The following is a 22544-nucleotide window of genomic DNA, read 5'->3' as shown; positions in this document are numbered from 1 at the left end:
AGATACACATAACTGGAAATAAGCCCTAGAGACTCAGAACCAGCCGCAGCAACAGAACTGGTGATACCGGTGAAACCACAGGTACTGCAGAATAAACACTGGATAGTGCAATGTTCTTACCGAGGTAAGCACTCTTGATGAATGCAGAATATTGCAGGAAGATGAGGAGCTTGGAAAAGCAAAGTACTTGTAGACTGATGAAAACCAGGTAATGCAGGATACTTGAAGAAAGATATACACTCTGTAAATGCAGGTATTGATAGAAAGAGGTGAACTTTAAAATGCAGGATACTTGCAAAGTGATGATTAGTTAGTAATATAGGATATTCACAAAAGATGATCACTTTGGATATGCAGGGTAATCACAAACAGTGTAGGGACAACTGGAATCCGGAGCCAAGCCCTATCCTCAGGAGAGAAGTGTGTTATTCTGGCAATGAACAGATCTCAGCAGCAGGTTTAAATAGGGTGTTCCAAACAGCTATGGGCTGCACAGTTCATGTGATTACAGTTGCTGAATCTGGTTGGTCTGGAATGATCACCTGATTACATCCAAGATGGCCGCACTCATGCAGCAGAACAAACAGTACATGTTTGTTTACAAGCGAAGATGTGATGGACAGGAATGCTGCAGGAGACCAGGAGGTGCCCAGGTAACTGTGATATGACAGCGGCGGATGTGGTAAGTGTTGCTAAGACCCCGATGTGTGACACAGTGCAGTTTAGGAAAACATTTAATAGATCTGTGTAGGTCTCTTGATTGGTTTTTCTACTAGTCGAGACAAGGGGAAAAATAAAGGAAAACTAAATTCCCATTAAATAATGTCATTTGTTGCATTTTAATTACTAAAAACATGTATGATATTAATAATAATCTGAAACCATAAAAAAATATGGCATTGTATACCATTATCAACATTTGATATCATTTTCTCTACAACACTATTCTGAATTACACCAATAGAGAATAGTCACGTTTGAAGTGCTCTTTAGCAGATGAAAATCAATTTCACAATATACTGTATATATATAAAACTCTCCAAAGTTACAAGCTATCAGGCTAAGCTGATCTGACTGATATTACATCCAACCAGTGTGTCCTAGATAGCCTCTCATAAATAGATTACCAGGGAGCTGTCAATTCTGCGGACACCTCACACTTATCAATACACATGAGGAACGATCCTGTCACTTCCCATGTTGAAGCTGAATCACTCCATACCCCGCGTTTGTGAGTTTCTTTAATGGCACTTAGTAACATACATTATTTTTATATTTACTGATGATATCTCGGCAAAAAGGCCGCGGTATTACGATCGCAAAATGTTCATGGTAAAAAAATGTAAAAAAAAAAAACGTGACTTTATAACTAATATTTTGCATAGCTGGTATGTCAGAAAATATCTCTGTTATATGTACTATGTGTTTTGTGAATAATAATAATTTTCTTTATAGACTAATACAAGCATTCATGTTATAATATTTTACAGTATGTTGGACGACAGAAACCTGTAGGTTTACTGCCGTTGTGCAACAACAAATACGAGAACGCTTTGAATGGAGACGCAGAGGTTGCCCAAATCTGACTGACATTCAATATGCAAGCAGCAAAAAGACAAATAGCTAATTATCATGGTTTCTAGAGATCTTTGGAGACCAGAGTGAAACTTTGCAACCAGACCATAATCCTAAAAGATCAGGGGGTAAATGTATTAAACAACTCGATTTTTGCAACTTACCGATAGTCGTCGAGTTTGGCAGCTCATTTTAAAATGGCAATGTGTTTAAAGGCAGGATTTGTCTTTAAACACATTGATGTTTTAAATAAGCTGTCAAACTCACCGACTATCGGCAAGTTGCAAAAATCGACTTGTTTAATACATTTATCCCCCAGTGGGTAAATTTTTAAAGCTGCGGGTTTGATAAAGTGGAGATGTTGCCTATAGTAACCAATCAGATTCTAGCTGTCATTTTGTAGAATGTACAAAATGATAACTAGAATCTGATTGGTTGCTATAGGCAACATCTACATTTTTTTCAAACCCACAGCTTGATAAATTTATCCTCAGGTGTTCCATAAAAACGCATTCTATTAGCAAATGTTATCAACTAGGTAAGACGTGCTAAATGTATTGAGCAATTAGGCTCTCTAATTGTGTCTATTGGTGCGCGCAGGAGATCTTCTCTCCTGTTCGGGAGGTCACTGTGTCCCTCATTCATGCACTTTTCATTCATGTGATGAGCTTTAACAATCATTAAGAAAGCCTGCTGGAGTAGGAATGAGGGTTTCCTGTTGAGATCGTTACACCAAATAGTTGGATCCATCAACAAGCAAATCTATTTTTTTTGCCTTTGGGGGAATAAGCCTTTAAAACTCTGTAACTGAACACAATGCCATTACTGATGTCTGATAATGCTCTGTTTAGTGAACTCAAATCCTCTCTCTGTCTGCTGCTAATTACTGTCTATGTATCCAAGTACCCTGCTAGCCATAATTGTTGTATAGCTATGCTTCTTATTTCCAACAAAACTTTTTAAAATAGGGATAATGGTTTTGTTGACTTTTTGATTCAAATGAAGCTTTTATTTATAATTGTATATCTGTCTAATCATCAACATCATCATCATCATTTATTTATATAGCGCCACTAATTCCGCAGCACTGTACAGAGAACTCACTCACATCAGTCCCTGCCCCATTGGAGCTTACAGTCTAAATTCCCTAATACACACACACAGACACACACACACACACAGACTAGGGTCAATTAACATACCAGTATGTTTTTGGAGTGTGGGAGGAAACCGGAGCACCCGTAGGAAACCCACGCAAGCACGGGGAGAACATACAAACTCCTCACAGATAAGACCATGGTCGGGAATTGAACTCATGACCCCAGTGCTGTAAGGCAGAAGTGCTAACTACTTAGCCACCGTGCTGCCCAACATCATTAACATTTATTTATATATAGCGCCAGCAAATTCCGTAGCGCTTTACAGTTGGGAATGTTTTAATATAATATTTTACTGCAATGTTATGAAAGTCTTAGGGATACCTGTACCTTATAATGGACCAAGTTTTTATTAATTAACATGGCTCTCACGGTCGTGATAGCTCAGGAAGAGCCCCAGAATTTTTCAACATAGAGCTGATAGTCTATGGTTGGGGTGAATAGTGGCCATGCTTCTTTTGCGGCCCCCCCCCCCCATAGAGGTACCGGCTCTGCCCTTACCAGCCTGGGGCTGGTTTCACAAGGCCAATGAAAAGTGCAGCTGTCTAGCTAATATTTAAATTACGATGTATTCTTTCTATTTCTAGCATGGATAAAATGCATCCTTTGTATTTTATTTTATGGAGTGACATCAGGTACATTTTGCCAACAGATAAACAGAAACCATATTTTAATCCATAAAACAGCAAATAAATAAGACATGCATAATATGTTGATGTAAGTTCCTGAGTAAAAGCATTTTTATCTTAAATGGCTCTTTTATCTTACTGTGGTCATGCCAAAACGGCGAGAATTATGACACAGTAATTATTATGATGGATGTGGAATGAGTGCGTTATTTTGGAGAGTCTGCCTGTAAGAGAGAAAATCTTACAGATTGTATCCTTCGCTAGTCATCATACCCACGCTTTGATATAGCTGATATAGATTAACAGCATTATGCTCTAGGAGGATAATTATTCTTCGAATTTTCTTTCAATTTCTTGATGATGAATATGACTGAAAAACAGGAACAATCTGTATTAAGTCTATGTCACATCAGCTGCTTTGCAGCAACCACAATGCAGGTAGCTACGAATAGATATCATTTATTTCTATTGTATATAAAAGTGTAAGTCATGTGATCTTCTCCTAGAACACATTAATGGTCATTTACGAACGTAAAAAGGTGCAGACCCTCAATCCTTCTTTAGTCAACTGCATGTGTCACTTTTGTGAGCTTGAAGTGTTTTATTACAGTGTTTGAAGTATGGCTAAAAATGACTTTCCTGCAGAAGTACAACTGGACGGTGCAAAATGCATCCTATTAAAAGTATAGTACGAGACCAGGTTTTACACTTTTGCATTTTGCAAATAACCCAGTGTCGTGAACATAGAGAACTTACATTTATTTATCAGGGTTAACCCATCACCTTATTGTGGGGAATAAGGGATAAATCATAACTGCAGTGCAAATATGTTATATCAAATGAATCCATTGATAAATTGAGCTATTAAAGTGTATAATCCGCTTATCGGGTGACATCTTACCTTTACAGTGTTACTGACAGAGTTAATATACCACTATGAAATAAAGACACGGAGACTTGTTTTGGCTAAAATGAATGGTCAGCAATTTATTGAGATTATCAATATATTGAGAAGAGGTGGCAAATATAAGCAGACCAATCAGCCCCTAGGTCACACCCATGAGCTATAATCTCGGCCCCAATAGATTGGGTACGGCTGAGGCACGCCCACCTAAGCGGAGCCCCATAACCCCGAAGGGTTATTCTCACTATAGGTTAGAGTCCTACCACGTCTTGAATGTGACCAAATTGTCCACTGACTGGGCTGCTTACCGCCACTACGAAACTTTATTTGTGAAAATTTCACTCAACTGACCCAATAATAAGAACCATAAAAAAGAAAAAATTAATATAGAAAACCAGAGTGAGGAACCAACATAGGGTCTGGGTGGGTGGGAAAACTCTCCAGACAATGAAAGGGGGAAGCTGACTGCTGGTCCTGGACCTTACCCTGCTTCCCCCACTACATTCCTGTAATCCTGCCCCCTACGTCCCTACTGATTGGCTGACCCCTGCCCCCCAGTGGAGTTAACTCTTGCTATACTGGTACTTTATTTCTACCTGCCCCCTCAGCATTTATGTTACCTCGGGCTTATCCCCGCCCTCTGTTATCTAAATGGGAAGACAGAAAATCTGTTGAATGTTCCAGTGTGAGAAGATAGGAGTGTCACCTGCGGCACCTTCAAAGAGCCCCTGCTGTGAGATATAGCCTGACCTGGGTTGGAGTTTGACACCTGAATAGACTTTTAGGAACCGCTCAGCATGGTGTCTGGATCACAGAGCCCATCTGCTAACTTGGCTATACTTTATATAGACAAATAGAATTCAGTTTTCAAAATATGCCACTTAAAATCAATAAAAGTAGTGATCAACCACATATTCCTCCATAGCATGATGAAGGGAAGCTCATATGACAAATTCAGAATTCTTCCCCCACAGAAAAGTTAAGAAAATGAGTATAAGCTCTACGATTACACTGTATCTGGGCGGGTTTGATATAAAAAAAAATGGACAAGTTCATAGGGGATTTATTAATAATAAAATTGGATCTGTGTGACGCTCCACAAAATAAGTTAGGTCACATAGTAAAAATTTTTAGTAAATCAGGCAACATGCAAATGGTGATTGGAAAAATTGTCACAGGCCACAACCCCTGGGGGGTAGGAAGAGGTGTGGAAGTGTCTTTAAAAGGCTGAGACCAGGTAAAGAAAATTGGCAGACTTTTGGGAAATCAATTCACATTGATAAGCTGTCCATCTTCCAAGCCAATTTTCCTTGGCCAGAATATTCAACTTATCTGTAAATTATGCTCTGAATTCAATTCCTTTTATTTTAGGCTGTTATGTGTATGTTATGTCAGTTTTTTAATTGTTTATTAATTATTTTTTATATCTGAATGCCCTGTACTTTTGTATGTTAAATCTACAATTTAATATGTTGCGTCCTTGATACTCAAATTCATTAGCCTTTTAAGAAGAAATAGCTTGACAAAGTTAACCCTTTGAATGTCAGTGTGTGATTGGTTGATACATTTAATTAACAAGCTCAGTGTGTGCTTGCATTTACTTTTGTGTAACAGTCTGGAGGTGTGAGGAGTTAACCCTATGTTCCCTGGTCTGGGCCTTGCTAGTTTGTGGTAGCTAGAAGCCTTGTGTGCTAATGTGGGACAGTATATTGGGGTCCTATTGCCGGTATTCAATAGGTGGTGGTAAAACCTGAAGTGTGTGGGGGTGTGAGCACTGTTTGGGGGGCGATTCAGTAGGTCTATAACCTGTGTGATAGGTAGAGAGAGACTGCAGGCTGGAATCGTGTGTAACCTCATACAGCAAACACCCAAATTCATGGCAGCTGGGAGTGTGTTCGTGACACCCAGTGACAGAGTATTGGGTACTGCTGTGGACGGCAAATATTTTCTAACAATGTCTTTGCGTAGACGTTATCCTTACTAGTGGGAAATCAAAAGGCACAGAGTGTTGTTAAAGGTTTACTAGTATGCATGGTGTTATATGTGTTACATTAATAATACTATTATGATACCCTCAGATGGAGTATTTGGTGGGAAAGGTGGGCTGATACTCTTTCCCATTTCAACAAACAAGTAGGAATCCGATTCAGTATTTTCTTGAATCAGACTTGGAAGGGATTCTCAGGTAAGTGGTGGCTCTGCAGAAAGGATCTGGACGTAGTTTGTGAAGATCTGGACATTTTGTTTTTGGCTCTAGATGCGGTTGGTGTGGATCATGGGAGGGGCTTATTTGTTTGCGCAAATTTGAAAAGCTAGAAACCCCACTTGTATGAGCCCTGGATAGCTCCCTATCTATTTAGCAACACATAGATAGGATTGGAAATATCACACACATCTTGATAGAGAAACTAGACAGCAGCCAACAGTAAGCACCTAAGACAATACTTCCTGTTTTTCACTTATTGGATAAAAAATCAGAGATTACCATAACAGAACAGGTATCACGGCGATTCAAGTACAGCAGCACTGCTTGTTAAATAGGCTTCAATTACATAGTAACATAGTAACATAGTTGATGAGGTTGAAAAAAGACACCAGTCCATCAAGTTCAACCTATTTTGGATCTCCTGCGATCCTGCACTTATATTTGAAATTAATCCAGAGTAGGCAACCGCCCATCTGTTTCAATTTTGAAAATCCCCCCAGACTCAATATTGCAATCCAATTTTTACCCTATATCCACTACTATCCTTTATTTTAAATTAACGGTCATATCCCTGGATACACCTTTCCGCTAAAAATTTGTCTAACCCTTTCTTAAACATATCTATTGAATCTGCCATCACAACCTTCCCTGGCAATGAATTCCATATCTTGACTGCCCTTACTGTAAAGAACCCCTTCCTTTGCTGGTTGTGAAATTTCCTCTCCTCTAACCTTAGGGGATGACCACGTGTCCTGTGTATGGTCCTTGGGGTAAAAAGTTCCCATGAAAGCTCTCCGTATTGACCCCGAATGTATTTGTACATAGTAATCATATCTCCCCTTAGACGCCTCTTTTCTAAAGTAAACATGCCTAAACTGGCTAACCTTTCCTCATAACTTAATGACTCCATACCCTTTATCAATTTTGTCGCCCTTCTCTGAACCCTTTCTAGTTCCAAATTATCTTTTTTATAGAGTGGTGCCCAGAACTGTACTGCATATTCAAGATGAGGTCTTACCAACGATTTATACAGTGGAAAAATTACACTGTCTTCCCTTGCATCTATGCCCCTTTTTATGCATGCCAATACGTTGTTTGCCCTTGCAGCTGCTGCTTGACATTGAGCACTATTGCTAAGTCTACTGTCTACGAGCACTCCCAAATCCTTTTCCATTATAGATTCTCCCAAATTAATTCCATTTAATTTATAGATTGCGTTCTTGTTTTTGATCCCTGAATGCATAACCTTACATTTATCTGTGTTAAACCTCATATTCCATTTAGCCGCCCAGTCCTCCAGTTTATTTAAGTCCCTCTGTAGAGAAGCTACATCTTGCTCTGATTTTATTACCTTACAGAGTTTAGTGTCATCTGCAAAAATAGAAACTTTACTCTCTAAACCATCACCAAGGTCATTAATAAATATATTAAAAAGGAGTGGTCCCAGCACGGAACCTTGAGGTACTCCACTTAAGACTTTTGACCAATTAGAAAATGTTCCATTTATCACAACTCTCTGTTCCCTATTCTCTAACCAGTTTTCGATCCAAGTACAAATTTTGATTTCTAGACCCAGTTCCCTTATTTTGTAAACCAACCTCTTGTGTGGCACTGTATCAAAGGCCTTTGCAAAATCTAAGTAGACCACATCTACTGTCCTGCCCTGGTCTAAGTTCCCACTAACTTCCTCGTAGAAACTAATTAGATTAGTTTGACATGACCTATCCCTCACAAATCCATGTTGATTCCCACTAATAATTTTATTGCGTACCAAGTAATCCTGAATACTGTCCCTTAAAATACCTTCCAGTAGTTTCCCCACTATTGATGTCAGGCTTACAGGTCTATAATTCTCTGGTTGTGATCTCGTCCCCTTTTTAAACAACGGCACCACATCTGCTATTCGCCAATCCCTTGGTACTGAGCCTGATGAGATTGAATCTCTGAAAATTAAGAATAGCGGTCTAGCTATTTCCGAGTTTAACTCCATAAGGACCCTTGGGTGTATGCCATCTGGACCTGGAGCTTTATTTATCTTAATATTCTTCAGTCGCCTTTGGACTTCTTCCTCTGACAACCAAGTATTAATTAATGGCATGGTTTCATTTCCATTTTTATGTATTACTCCTGCCTTTTGTTCCTCTCTGGTAAATACTGAAGAAAAGAACGTGTTTAATATCTCTGCTTTTTCCTTAGTATCATTTATCAATTCAATTCCTTTTGTGTTTTGGGATATTTGCCTTTTCATAAATATGTCCCTTAATGCTGATCAACTCCACCTCTATCCATAACACCAGTACTGCTGATAACACCTCGGTGCTTAGACCTGGCCATACTTGTGCAGCACGGTGGCTTAGTGGTTAGCACTTCTGCCTCACAGCACTGGGGTTATGAGTTTGATCCCAACCATGGGCTTATCTGTGTGGAGATCTGGGCCTTATCTGTTCTCCCTGTGTTTGCGTGGGTTTCCTCCGGGTGCTCCAGTTTCCTCCCACAATCCAAAAACATACTAGTAAGTTATTTGGCTGCTATCAAAAATGACTCTAGTCTGTGTGTGTGTGTGTGTGTGTGTGTGTTTGTTAGGGAATTTAGATTGTAAGCTCCAATGGGGCAGTGACTGATGTGAGTGAGTTCTCTGGACAGTGCTGCAGAATTAGTGGTACTATATAAATAGATGATGATGATGATACTAGTTTTTTGATAAGTGAATTTTGGAACAAATAGGCCGTACTTGAGCACGACAAACCGCAATCATCTAAACCACACCCATTTCAGATAACCCTACAACACTTTGTGAAATACCACACCCCTGGTAGTCACTGAAATTCGGAACTCATTAATGGTCAGCACTGAATAATGGTTTTAAAATAATTATGGTTAGTGCAACATATTAAAATATTAGAAAGATGGTATGATCGAAACTACAAATCTTAGGCCGGTAACATTTAAGTTACAGAGTTTTTAGTTGAATAATATTCCTTTGTACAATTAGATGACATATTAATGAAACACATCTTTTCTTGGAAAATATTGTTAATAATTTAAATGGCTGGACAAAAGTGGTAATTTTCTCTTTATCCTCTATATTCTATGATTTCAAATATCAATGTAAATATATAATTGTATTTGTGTGGATTCGCCCAAGTTCAGACACAAATTTTTCAATTACGCTGAATTTCATTAATTGCGGTTTCTACTGACAAATTGGTGAATACAATTCACTTGATCCAGTTTTGAAATTTTATATGTATTTACACATGGAAATGGCTGTGCGCTCTTCCCCTAAAAATCTGCCCTCTCCACTCTTTCAACTCATTTTAATAATGTTCCTCTGCAAAACAAAATCTTAGCAGGGAACATCCTTGCTCCACCCAATCTTCTTATTAGCCAATGCAAAAGGATGCCAGCTGGCCTGCAAACACTTGTACTTTGGCGGAAGACTTGGTAAATACTTGGTGGACCAGTGTAATTGGGACACATGGCTTCACTACATAGGATTTTGCACTGCATCGCAGCACTTTTTGTGTTGCAAATGACTTCCTAATTGTTCAAGTCAACAACATTAAACACCGATGACACCATTTTTTAATTTGCTGTTTAATGTCTTATAGAATTTAGTTTCTACTTCATGTGGAATATGTCTTTGTTCTAAATCAATATAATGTCATACAAACCTTGGGTGTCAAATTTAGGGGTTACCCTTTGCTCTTTAATTTTTTTTTTTCAAAAACAGTTCACAACGACAGCTACAAACACTTTCTCTCAATTCCTGTAATCAGCCCTCTGTAATCTAGCTTGTCTCCTCAGATAGACTACTGCACAGCTTTCCATACTCTGCAATCAGCCCTTCAGTGAAAAAGTCAAGTCAATCAGAACAATTTATCTCACCTGTTTGTAGACTTTTTAAAGTTCTATCAATTCTTTGCAGGAGTAAAGTTTTGTTTTCGATTTCTCTACTTCTGCTTTGAAGACGACTTGTTTCCTTGGACTGTACATCACGATTCTACCTTCTCCAATGCTTCCACCCTGGCTTTGCCCCCACTATTCTCCCTTCTCCAATCCTTTGACTTTCGCTTTGTCCATCATTATTCTATCCTTTGACATCGGCGTGTACCTCACTACTTTGTCCATCATTATGATATCGGCGTGTACCTCACTACTGGTCATCTCAGGACTAAGCAGCCATTATATGTCCCTGATCGCTACCCCAGCCAAGTGGTTCTTTCCTGGGAGCTGCCAACACTGTGACACCAATATTTCAGAAGTTAGCTACCAAGTACAAGTAGTATTGGACATTTCCAATGTTTTCGCTCCATAAGCTTCAAAATTGGATGACTTTTCATCCCCTTTATCAAAAAACTTCTGCATCAGTCCCATCAAACTATAAATATTTTTCTACTATTAATAAATTGAGACGGTGTTTTCATGACAGTTTTCTGAAATGCATTATTACGTTCGCTACCACTGACATGAAGTTGCTGTAAACACACTGACGTATTTTGTTTTCTTCCTGCATGAGGAGTTTAAATAAGTGGTGCTTGGCAATAAACAAGCTTTGGCTCTTTGAGATGCTGCAAAAAATATACCCATTTTCTACTTTCAGCCCATAATAAACATCTTTCTATACCTAGACAGGTAATGGTGCTATTGGTATGCCACGCGTTTTTGTAAGACAATAAAGGGCAAAGATGAAACAAGCATTGCTGTAGTATTGTTTACACAGCTAGGTAGCAAATGCAGCATGCACAGAAGTGGACAGTACTTTGGGCTACTAATAGTCACAGGAGTCTGTGTTATGACCCTACACATTTTCTTCCTCTTCTTATCAATGAAACTATTTAAATTGCCTAATTATAAAAATTGAATAGTCAGGACAGTGGCTCCAATAGAAGCCTGTTGCGTTGAATATTCTATAGGAAAGCAATCGCTTTTGCTATTACTTTACTTCCAGGATCTGACCTGGATTTTGCACTGTGCATGAGTGGCTCAAAGCCCAAATTGCGATAGGAGGGAGGGGAGAAGTACAAAGTCTGACGGAGAAGGTTCTGAAGACCTCTCTCCTGTGATGCTCTCTATATAGCATGGAATGACTAGTGCCATCTTCAGATGGTGTTAGCAATTAGAGGACAAACTACCAAACGTTAACCTTTTCGGAGCTTGGTAAATAGGTCCAGACCGCACTGCCCATTGAGAATTATAGGGACTGTGGTAGTTTGCTTAAGGCGGGTGTTATCGCCTGTGTTAGGCTAATGGTAAATAGTAATATGACTTTATCTTACTTAAACCATTTCTGCATAGTTTTGGGCTTTATAAACAGACCACACAGTCAAAGAAAACATTCACAGATGATTTTTCCTTATACGATCTAGGAAGAATGAGTGTTCAAGGATCTCTAGGATTCTTTTATAAAGCTATACATTTGTTGGTGCTTGCGATTGACTTCTTTACATTTTATGCATTGTCATTTGCCTGGTTATCTTTTCAGCAAATGTTTTGGACCAATTGGCGAATTCATTTGCCAACAGAGAATCTCAGAAATCTAGAAGAATTTCAGAATCCAAAGAATCGATTCAGCCATCTCTAAATATCAAGCAGCTACTGTAGTGCATTATTTAATCCCCTTAATAAAATGCTTTTCAGACTGACTCGAGCCTCCACAGCGCAATGTACATTGAGCTCTCTGTGCTGCTTCTGTATTGTGTTTAATCAATAACTTATTTGTCCTTCATCACAACAGGAGAACAACTCAACAGCATGCTTTCGTCAGACATGGATTCATATATCGCCGTCAGTTTACTGGGCAGTTGTCACAACTTGTCCATAAATGTCTACATAATTATAGGAGAAAGCATTTCAGGTATAGCCTGAATATATTAAAAATGAAAACAAATATTCATGTGCTGTACAGACTAATTTGCATTTTGATAACGGGTTATGTTGCAACGTGTTATTCCAGCCTAGAAGTGTTAGTGATTCATTCTCAATGTTTGATGGTGATTAATCCAATATTGTAGAATCCACTTATGTTATGAAAAAAGTGTGTGCAAAGCAAATGCATATTCTTATTCATTCAGGTCCACTTCCAACATGCAACTTAAAGTCATTGTGCCTATTTTTATGTTCCTTTTCTGGATTATGGAGTAAATACAATGGATAGGGTTATTTTTGTTGGTCCGTTGGTGACAGTGTTTTTTGTTATAAAGTTGTTGAAGTGGTTTTCTACCAACTATCCAAATCTTGTCTAATTTGGCCACTACATTTGCCATTTTCAGGGGCAGATTCTCCTATTGAGGCTTAGGGTATCCCTATCGAGCCTGTGCACAGTGGGCCAATGATGAGCCCCAGGAACTATGCTTTGAAGCTGTTTCTTCAGAGCTACAGCATCAGCTGGTTAATACTGATTCATTAAGGATCTTAACTTGAGAAACTTCTTATTTCAGTCTCCTGGACAAAACCATGTTACAATGCAAGGGGTGCAAATTAGTATTCTGTTTTGCACATAAGTTAAATACTGCCTGTTTTTTCATGTAGCACACAAATATCAACTTTAAATTTCAGTGTACAAATAAGCTATCAAGTATTTGTGTGCTACATGAAAAAACAGTCAGTATTTAACTTATGTGCAAAACAGAATACTAATTTGCACCCCTTGCATTGTAACATGGTTTTGTCCAGGAGACTGAAATAAGAAGTTTCTCAAGTTAAGATCCTTAATGAATCAGGCCCTAGATGAATATATCTGCCACTATGGGGTTGTGACCCAATACACCAATAAGACCGTTCAAGGCTGCACACACAGCACTGTCAAAATTCCTGAGGCCGAATTTTATTTACAGCCCTGGCCCTATTGCCCAGTCCTAGCGCCAAGCGGCAGGATTGGCCCATGTGTGATCCAGCTTAATCTAACTTGTGTTGTAAAGGTGGCCTATTAAGAGAAGATGCAAGTGTGGGAGTGGTCTACAGCACTTATAAAGACAAAAATATTTAAACGAGGCAGACAATCGAGATTTACTATTTGCATGTTTTCAAATGAAATCCAAAATGCACAAATGCATTACAATTTTTTTTTAAACACATTTTTAATGAGACTTCACCTTTGCTCCCCAAGGATATTAGAATAAAGTGTTCTGGGTCTTCTTATTGCAGGAATGACCTTATAGACCTCAAGTAAACAAGATTAATTTTCAAATCAAACAAGAGACAGGGATGACATTAAAGATATCTGCTTTCTTATAATAATCAGTCCTTTTTGCACTGAATGCTATTAGCAAACTTTAAAAATGATTAGAAAACTTGAAAAGTCAAAAGGATGAATCCATTAAATTGATCTGGAAATAGGATTTTAGTCTCCACTTACTAATTTATTCTCAATGCATTTTCCAAGTGATTGGAAGCAACTATCTGAGAAAGTAAAAAGTCAGGTTTATCAAATATCAGCAAAACAGCAAAGATGTGGTCTCACCACTTACTTTCTGATGGTAAAAATGAAACCTGTAATTTACTTTATTAACACACAGATAAACTATTATTCTGTTAGATTGCAAGCTCCTTCTGTTGTCTCGTGCTTGTGTTAATCATATAACTGTTATACTTCCTTGTATGAAATATTTACACTATATAGCAGGGATAGGCAACAGGCAGCCCTAGGGCCTCTTGTGGTCCTCCACATCTTCACCTGCGGCCCCCAGCTTCTTCCTGCTTCAGGCTGCCCATCACTGCTATACAGGGGCGGATCCAGACTTTTGCTATACCCCGGGCGATTTTAGGGGGGGGCGATTTAGGCCCCACCCCCTTTCTAATTTCTAAGGCTGCCGGCGGCTGCACAGTATGTGCAGGTCCGCTCGGCAGTGACAGTCTGCTGCCCCGCTGCTCTGATTGTGTTTAAAACACAATCAGAGCAGCCGGGCAGCACACTGTCACTGCTGAACGGACCTGCACAGTGTGCAGCCGCCGGCAGCAAGCCCCTGCTAGGGGGGGCGATCGCCCCCCCTGGATCCGCCACTGCTGCTATATAGTGTTGCAGAAGATTTGGTGCTATATGAATAAATAAGATTCACACAGGTTAAGATGTCTGCATGTTAAAGAATATAATATATAAGAATATATTGTTGGAATTCTACGAAACTGACACATTAATGAGCAGCTGCAGTGTTTTACTATGCTTGTAAATTTAAGTTACAATACATGGAAAATATATTCTGATAAGCACACATGACTTTTGTATTTTTCTATATTTTTATGAATAGAAAGCATTTTATGAAAACTGTGGAAAAAAGGGTGTTGTAAGAGTTGGCTCCTATGACAATAAGTATGCTTATATAAATCTCACACACTAGCACTTATAACATGCACCTGCACGTCAGGGATTACTCTAAAGATTACGGTTACTTCAAAAGATATCATTTTCATAGAACGTCCATAAAAAATCACTTTAAATCCCGATCTGCTAAATTGTTTGTTTACCAAATTCTATGTGACATAAATCATTGTTGTTTTCTCACTCTGTCAGCTGAGAGTTGTCAATAGTCATTTATTAAGAATCTCATTTGTTATCCGTATAAGTAATTAAGAATATGCCTCAAAGATCGATTAAGGTTTTCAAAGGACAGAGGAGAATGCATTTGAGAGTATCCACTATTTAAACAATCGCTGTGGCTGTCATCTAGTCAGTAAGATCCAAAATTAATTTGTACTTGTAAAAAATGTTAGATATAAATAATGGCTTTAGGCATTAGGTCATTTACTTGCTTTGTAGCAGTGAGGATCATTAAGACGTTTTCTAAAACAGTTTCCATTCAGAAATTGCCTTATCCTTCTTGATATAGGATTGATCTCCTATCAGCTTGCTCTGTAGAGCTGGGTCATTAGCTTCTGCTGGCTGTGGACTTCACTGAGATTACCAAGATGGCCTGCTGATGACCTCCTGGATCATTATAGAGTTATAGAGAGGGCACAGTAAAAACAAGGAAACAGGATACAAGAAGATGCACGCACAAGTATGGATAGTGACGGAACCACCACCATTGCAGTAGATATGACAGCTATGTGGCCCTGAGGTGAGGTGGGGCCCCATTGTGAACTGAGATACACTGTGCAAACTGGCACCGCGCATGCACAGAAGAGAAGAGCAGGCGACCCAGAAGGATGGACAGTATGACCAGGTTTCCATTAAAATTTGCTATGAGATGTAGTGTTTGCCCCTAGGTCTGAATAATGTTGTAGGGGAAGTACACATAATCAAAATCAGATCCATGAGTTTAGAACAGAGACTTTAATTTAGAAGCCTCACCGCTACACATGAGTGTAGTTGTACAAAGAAAATGGGAGATTCTGCGCTTCCCAAAGGGAATGTATTTGCAGCCAAGGGGAATATTGTGGAGGGGAATGGTCCCAGACCCCTTAGAGGTAATAGTAGTCGGATACCCTGGAGCGGGAAGGGAAAGGGAAAAGGGACTGGATTTGAAAGATAATGGAAAAGTGTGTATTTAGAAAAAATATACAAAAGTATTCTGAAGCTGAAACAATAAGATACTGAGGCATTCAATATCGTGTAACAAATAAACCAGTCGGCTTATTGTTTTTAATTCAATCCAAACTCCAAATAAATGGTAAACAGTAGTTGTGTGCTCGGATAATGAGCGGACAGTATATCAGATTGTTATACAGATAGTTCATGCAGAATCTGATTGGTACGATACAAGTCCATAAACACAGTCTTAGTAGATCGCTGTGTATCAGAGTATCAATATCGTGTAACAAATAAGCCAGTCGGCTTATTGTTTTTAATTCAATCCAAACTCCATATAAATGATAAACAGTAGTTGTGTGCTCGGATAATGAGCAGACAGTATATCAGATTGTTATACAGATAGTTCATGCAGAATCTGATCGGTACGATACAAGTCCATAAACACAGTCTTTGTAGATCGCTGTGTATCAGAGTTTGAAAAACAGTAATGGAATCCAAAAGAAAACAATCCTGGCAATGGGAGGATAGTGCAGGGAAAGATAATCAGCAAATGATCAGTATCTTATTGTTTCACCTTCAGAATACTTTTGTATATATTTTCTAATTACACACTCCTCCATTATCTTTCCCACCCAGTCCCTTTTCCCTTTCCCTTCCAGCTCCGGGGTATCCGACTACTATGAGTGTAGTTGTGATGAAATATGGCACAAATCAAGTTTCGTGGCAGAACATGACATGACGAAGTGTGAAGTTCCTCCAATACAATCTTCTGCTTACCAAATTGTGCTTCTGCATAGCCATTCAGGTGTAATGTCATTCCACACTGTGTTTGTAAACTCTATAAGAAACAAAAAATAAGAAATGCAATATATTAATGGCTTTTAATAACTTTTTTTGAAACATATACTGTATTTTATCACTTTTTCGGTAGCGTTCATAACAATTTATACACATACTTTAAACTAACTAACAATCATTGTTCTGGCTGAAAAATATAAAGCACAAAACATCTGAGCTCATTACAAGTAGATTTATCTTGCATTATTCTACATCCAACATTCCTTTAGATGTAATATTATGGTTTGTAATGTAATTATTAATAGTGTTTAGTGCACATTTTCTTTCCACGCACGGTCTACATATTTCAGCCTTTGTATCCTGGTTCTTAGGCATGTTGCTATTATTTCTTTATTGAGACAGGATTTGTGGCAACATCTCCACTTTTTTAAACCCGTAGTTTAGTAAATATACCCCCCAGTCACCCTACTCCTTTAGGCACACCAGGATATCAGAACCACTGGTTTCACTCGATGGAGCCCCACAGGATCAAATATTTATGCATGACTTGCATAAATAAGGTATCCACCCAAATCTTCCTACAGAGCTGGTAGAAACCACAATACCTTCACCAGTCTCCAGCATAGAACCACTGAGATCTGTCCAGGTCCGTTTCAAAGCGACCTAAATTCCAACAATGTTGGGATACACGGTGGGTGCCAGATATCTTCAAGCTCCAGGATTGGGCATAAGTCACAAAGGGGCTGACTGGGGTGTGTCCCTTTAGTACATATAATTATTTCTACCCCCTGCTGGGCAGGAACCTATATGTTTTGGGATGACTTATAGAACAATAAGCACTTTATTATGGTAGTGAAAGAGTTCAGCTTCCTTGCTGATGTGAACCTCCCAGAGTCAAGCCCTTGCAAGTTTTTTCCATGTAAATGAAGCAGCAGCTTTTCTGGGCTTCCTGTCTGGGAGAGAAGTAGTGGAATGGGGGGATAGAACTGCCATATATGGACTTTCTGCAAAACCATCTCCCTACAGCATATAAATATTACTGGTAATCCACCTGGTCACTGTCAAATAGCAATAAAATATCTATATCACTATTACACCAATTATCCAACATGGAGACAATCTAACACCGTATCGCATAAATGACATACATAGCAACACTGTGATGTACATACACATGATAATACAAGCCATGGAACTTTGTCCCCTTCCAACGCCCAGGGGATCTAGAGAACATCCAAAAGGCCACAAACCTAACAGTTCTTTAGTGCATATTTTGTGAGAAATGAAGTACAGACTGAGTAAAGTGAAAGCAACCCCTCATTTTGTCATAGGCAGATACCCTCTGCTGGTTGACCAGGGCACAATGGCCACAGTGTGCCCCGGTATCGTGTCAAATGCTGCGAGAGACTTAGAAGAATGAACCCAAGTACCACTACCCATAGGAACTAATGAGGAGTATTAGCCAGTTACCCAAAAGGTCAAGCATCAGCTGTTGTCACAAGTGAGCAAAATATTAACCTGTGAAGCTTGGGGACAGATGGGGTGATAAAAGAAGAATGTGTATTAGAAGTGAGTGTAATATATTTATATATGTAAAAGTAAGAGACATATTCACCATGTAAATTAAAGTGATAGAAACCACTGTGACAAAATAATGTGTTCATCTATAGACTGTGTGTTGTAACATAATTATTTATGCACAATCAGAAGATGATCTGCCCATTATTTCCACCAACTGTGTTTGCGCACCACTTCCCCTGCCCTGTCTGTACTGAAGACTCTTGTTTGCTCCCACTGACCCATATATCCTGGGAAGGGAGAGAGTGTTTGACCTAAGGGCATCACCAGGCAGGTGACATGAACGGCAGTGGCTACATATAAGACAAGACCCGGGGGTAAATGTATCAATATGCGGGTTCTTCATTGTAAAGGGTTAACTTCCCTTTACAATGCAGCGCCGCTTGAAATTTAATCGCGGAAGAGGCTGAACACGCGGGTGTTGAAGAACCCCCATATTGATACATTTACCCCCCGATCTCTGCCACCCTTCTGTCATGTACGCACACTCCAAGTAATGTCATAAAAAGCTTCACAAATACAAACGTGACATGTAATCAAAACAACCTCTCATTGTCCCCTCACTTTTATGATGTATTTAAGCCATAAATACACTTAACTGGGCAAATATTTTTAAGAAAAAAAATGCAAATTGTATCTACTAAAGTGAAGGCGGTTGGACTTTGATGTGACATTTACAATCTTGCACAGCGCACCTACTAAAATCTTTTCCACCTCTCTTCGGCGTGAAGGGATGCACCTGTGTGTGCACTGGATGGGCCCTTGAAGTGCACAGATGTTTTGCTGTGCCTCTTGGCAAATAATCTCCAAAGAACTCCAGCAGCTCTGGCTCGCAGCTGCAACTATGTTGGACAATCTTACACCTGAGTGGAAGATTTAATTTAGTGTTAATTTACAAAGATGTGTACTTTTATATAATCCAATTTTCAAGAAAATGATAGCAACACACAGTAGTCTCCATTTAATTATATTACACCCCCCTCTCACGATGTTTGAACCATTTTATAAATAAACAATATAGGTGCTTAGACTAAACTGTTCATTTCAGAAAAAAGTTATTTATTCCGCATTTATTCAAGACATGACCTTGCATTTTAACCACAGACAGATTCATTTTCTGTTTACTGATCCCATTTAAGAACATAGTCATCTATCTTTGAACATTTCAAAAACCATTATAGTGCATACTATCAGAACAGCATTCATGAGGCATGCACGGAAAACGTTTATCTCAATAGAACGGACAAATGAGAACCCATCTGCAACTCATTTATATTTTTACGGGAAAAGGAGTTCGGGACACGTGATGATATAACTGATTACATTTCAATGCTCATTTTTAGAGATGGCAGGTTTGTAATTAACAGATAAAACAATGCTATTCTTTTGTAATTTAATTATAAACTGTTTTATTAGCCGAAACGGTCTACGCATAAAAGTGAATTGGGTGGGTAATTGAATTATCCCACTTTCAAGTTACGGCGCTGGTGACCAGTTTAAACGGTGCAGGAACATTCAGAATAAATGTGGTCGTTTAGAGGTATATGAGTCAGAACAACGTACAGCTCAATCCAAAAATGTTTAACTTGATCAATTTACAAATATACGTTTATTTTGTTGTATGCTGTTTGTTCTGATAATAACGCTTTATGGTAGTAGAGTAGAGAAGGATTTTTTGATGATTCGCCCCAGATTGTAAGAAACAGGTTTTCAGCTGTAACTTACTGGTAATTTTTAAAGTAACTACCTAAGTGCGGTGGAACTGTTCCTTTTGAGTTCTATAGTTTTCATTCTTCATAACTACCCGAGTCACACATGGCAGGAGAAAGGATGAAATGTCGGTGGAGTTAGAACAATCACAGTTATCAACTGACCTTAACTTCCACGGACACTGCTAGGTTTTAAAGATATGCCCCTGAAATGTCTCTGAAACAGGGGAGGGCTGGAAAATTTTAGCCCGGAGACAAGACTCAACTCAACAGCCTATTAGGGACATTTTAAAGGGAAAAAAAATGCAGGTGGCCCAGTAATCCGGCCCAAGGTAGCCCACTACGGGACCGGCCCAGGGTGCAAATGCCCCCCAGCCCAGCCTGCCGCCTGCTCTGGAAGTGTCCCTGTTTTTAGTACTGACCGACTGAACAATAAAATTTCTATGTTAGATGGAATCCTCACCATTTATTATTATTCTCTATTCACTTATTTTTCTTTAGAAATGAACATGTATTGAAAGGGCATAGTTAACATGCAGAAAGAACTATTATCACATTCAATAGATAATTTGAAATTAAGTCATCATGATTAGCATATATCTAATCAGAGTATTGCATGTCTATGTGTAACCATTTCTCAATCACCTAATGTACAGAGAAAAACTAAAATTATTCAAAGTGAAATTTATTTAAAGTTATTGAAAGTAAAATGACAATTGGTCTGGTCATGAAGGATTAAAAAACATTTTGTCATAAGGTGGTTAAAGCGGCAGGAGCTAGGCCAACATGTAGCCAATCCTAGAATTTAAACATTAATATCAACAAACAGTAATCATGTGAGGCTCATGCCAAACTGGTTTATGATGGCTTTGGTGTTCAGTGCACCTCTATGTGAAACCAATTTTACGCATCCAACTTCTTTTATGAATTACAGTAAACAGGTTTACCTCTGCACTTATCAGATGTGAAAAATGTGTTACATAACAAACACAGTGGGACTGATGCAGAGATGGTCAAAAAATGGGAGTAAATTACTTTAAAAAAAGAGAGCAGAGAAAAATAACGTATTTCCGCCAAATGCGGAGCTGTAGACATCTCAAGATGTGTCCGCAGCAAATGCGCCTGGTTTAAAACAAATCATCATCAGTATTTGCACCTGTCCTATGGTAGGTGCAAATGATACTCCTCCTACCAGGCATATATATGCGTTTTCCTGCTGGTGTGCATTGGCTGCATTTCGTAAACGACTGCCCTCCCCATCCCACCTTTCAAGGCACAGGTGGGTATACGTGCCAGAATTGAGCAAGTATGCATGGGCACATTGTCATGCACCCACTTTCTGAACATGCGCAGAGTGATTTCACATCCTGACGGAGGTCCCACTCTGCATCATCCCCAGTGACTTCCATGTAGCTGTTTGTTGCCCTGGAGCAGTGGGGGGAATCACATAGCTGTGGAAGTCCTAGGATTTTATGTCCACACTGGTGGGGTTTGGGAGTTCCCGGGCCAATGGTAATGGATGAAGGCAAAAGCAGGAAGGTAAATGGCAAATATTCTAGTAATATAAACTCCCATCCCCCATCTAAGGAGCGCTAGAACAGAGAAATATCCATATTCTTAGTAATATAGTTAGGAAGAGGATATGATTTAAATAAGTTATACTATATAAACAATGCTATACAATAATATAATACTGGAACGTTGCTGTAGACATTGAATAGTGAATAGATATGCAGGGCCTGATTCATTAAGGATCTTAAATGAAGAGGATTCTTATTTCAGTCTCCTGGACAAAACCATGTTACAATGCAAGGGGTGCAAATTAGTATTCTGTTTTGCACATAAGTTAAATACTGACTGATTTTTTATGTAGCACACAAATATCAACTTTAAATTTCAGTGTACAAATAAGCTATCAAGTGTTTGTGTGCTACATGAAAAAACAGTCAGTATTTAACTTATGTGCAAAACAGAATACTAATTTGCACCCCTTGCATTGTAACATGGTTTCGTCCAGGAGACTGAAATAAGAATCCTCTTCATTTAAGATCCCTAATGAATCAGGCCCGCAGTGTTTAGAAAGATTTATATGTTTCTGTGTGTTACTAGTAGTGCCAGAGAGGTAACTAGGTGAATTCATTATAATGGTTATGTAGCGTGGTAGCCGATATGTATAAATGGGTAAAAAGTGAAGTAGGAGGCCCTGTGACATTAGTTCTGTAGTGTTATTGCCGGCAGGATGCATGTGCACCTAGGCCTGGTGTGCGTACTCAATTCCATTGTGTGGCTCTGTAAGAGGTACAGATGCATATGCGTAACTTTAAGTTGACATAGTGTTTCTACATCACCTGACTGTGTAGAAAACATGCATATTTCTGCTAGGTCTGGTAGGGGGCTAAATAGATGTGTGCACATCCACTGGCCATGAGAGGCCTGGTATCGGCTCTGGATGTGCGTGCCTTCAAGGGATGTGCCTATGAAGTACAAGGTGTAGAGGATATGAAATTATCATGTGGCCG

Source organism: Mixophyes fleayi, chromosome 8, assembly GCF_038048845.1.
Source record: "Mixophyes fleayi isolate aMixFle1 chromosome 8, aMixFle1.hap1, whole genome shotgun sequence".
Classification (NCBI taxonomy): domain Eukaryota; kingdom Metazoa; phylum Chordata; class Amphibia; order Anura; family Limnodynastidae; genus Mixophyes; species Mixophyes fleayi.
This window is presented reverse-complemented; position numbering follows the sequence as displayed.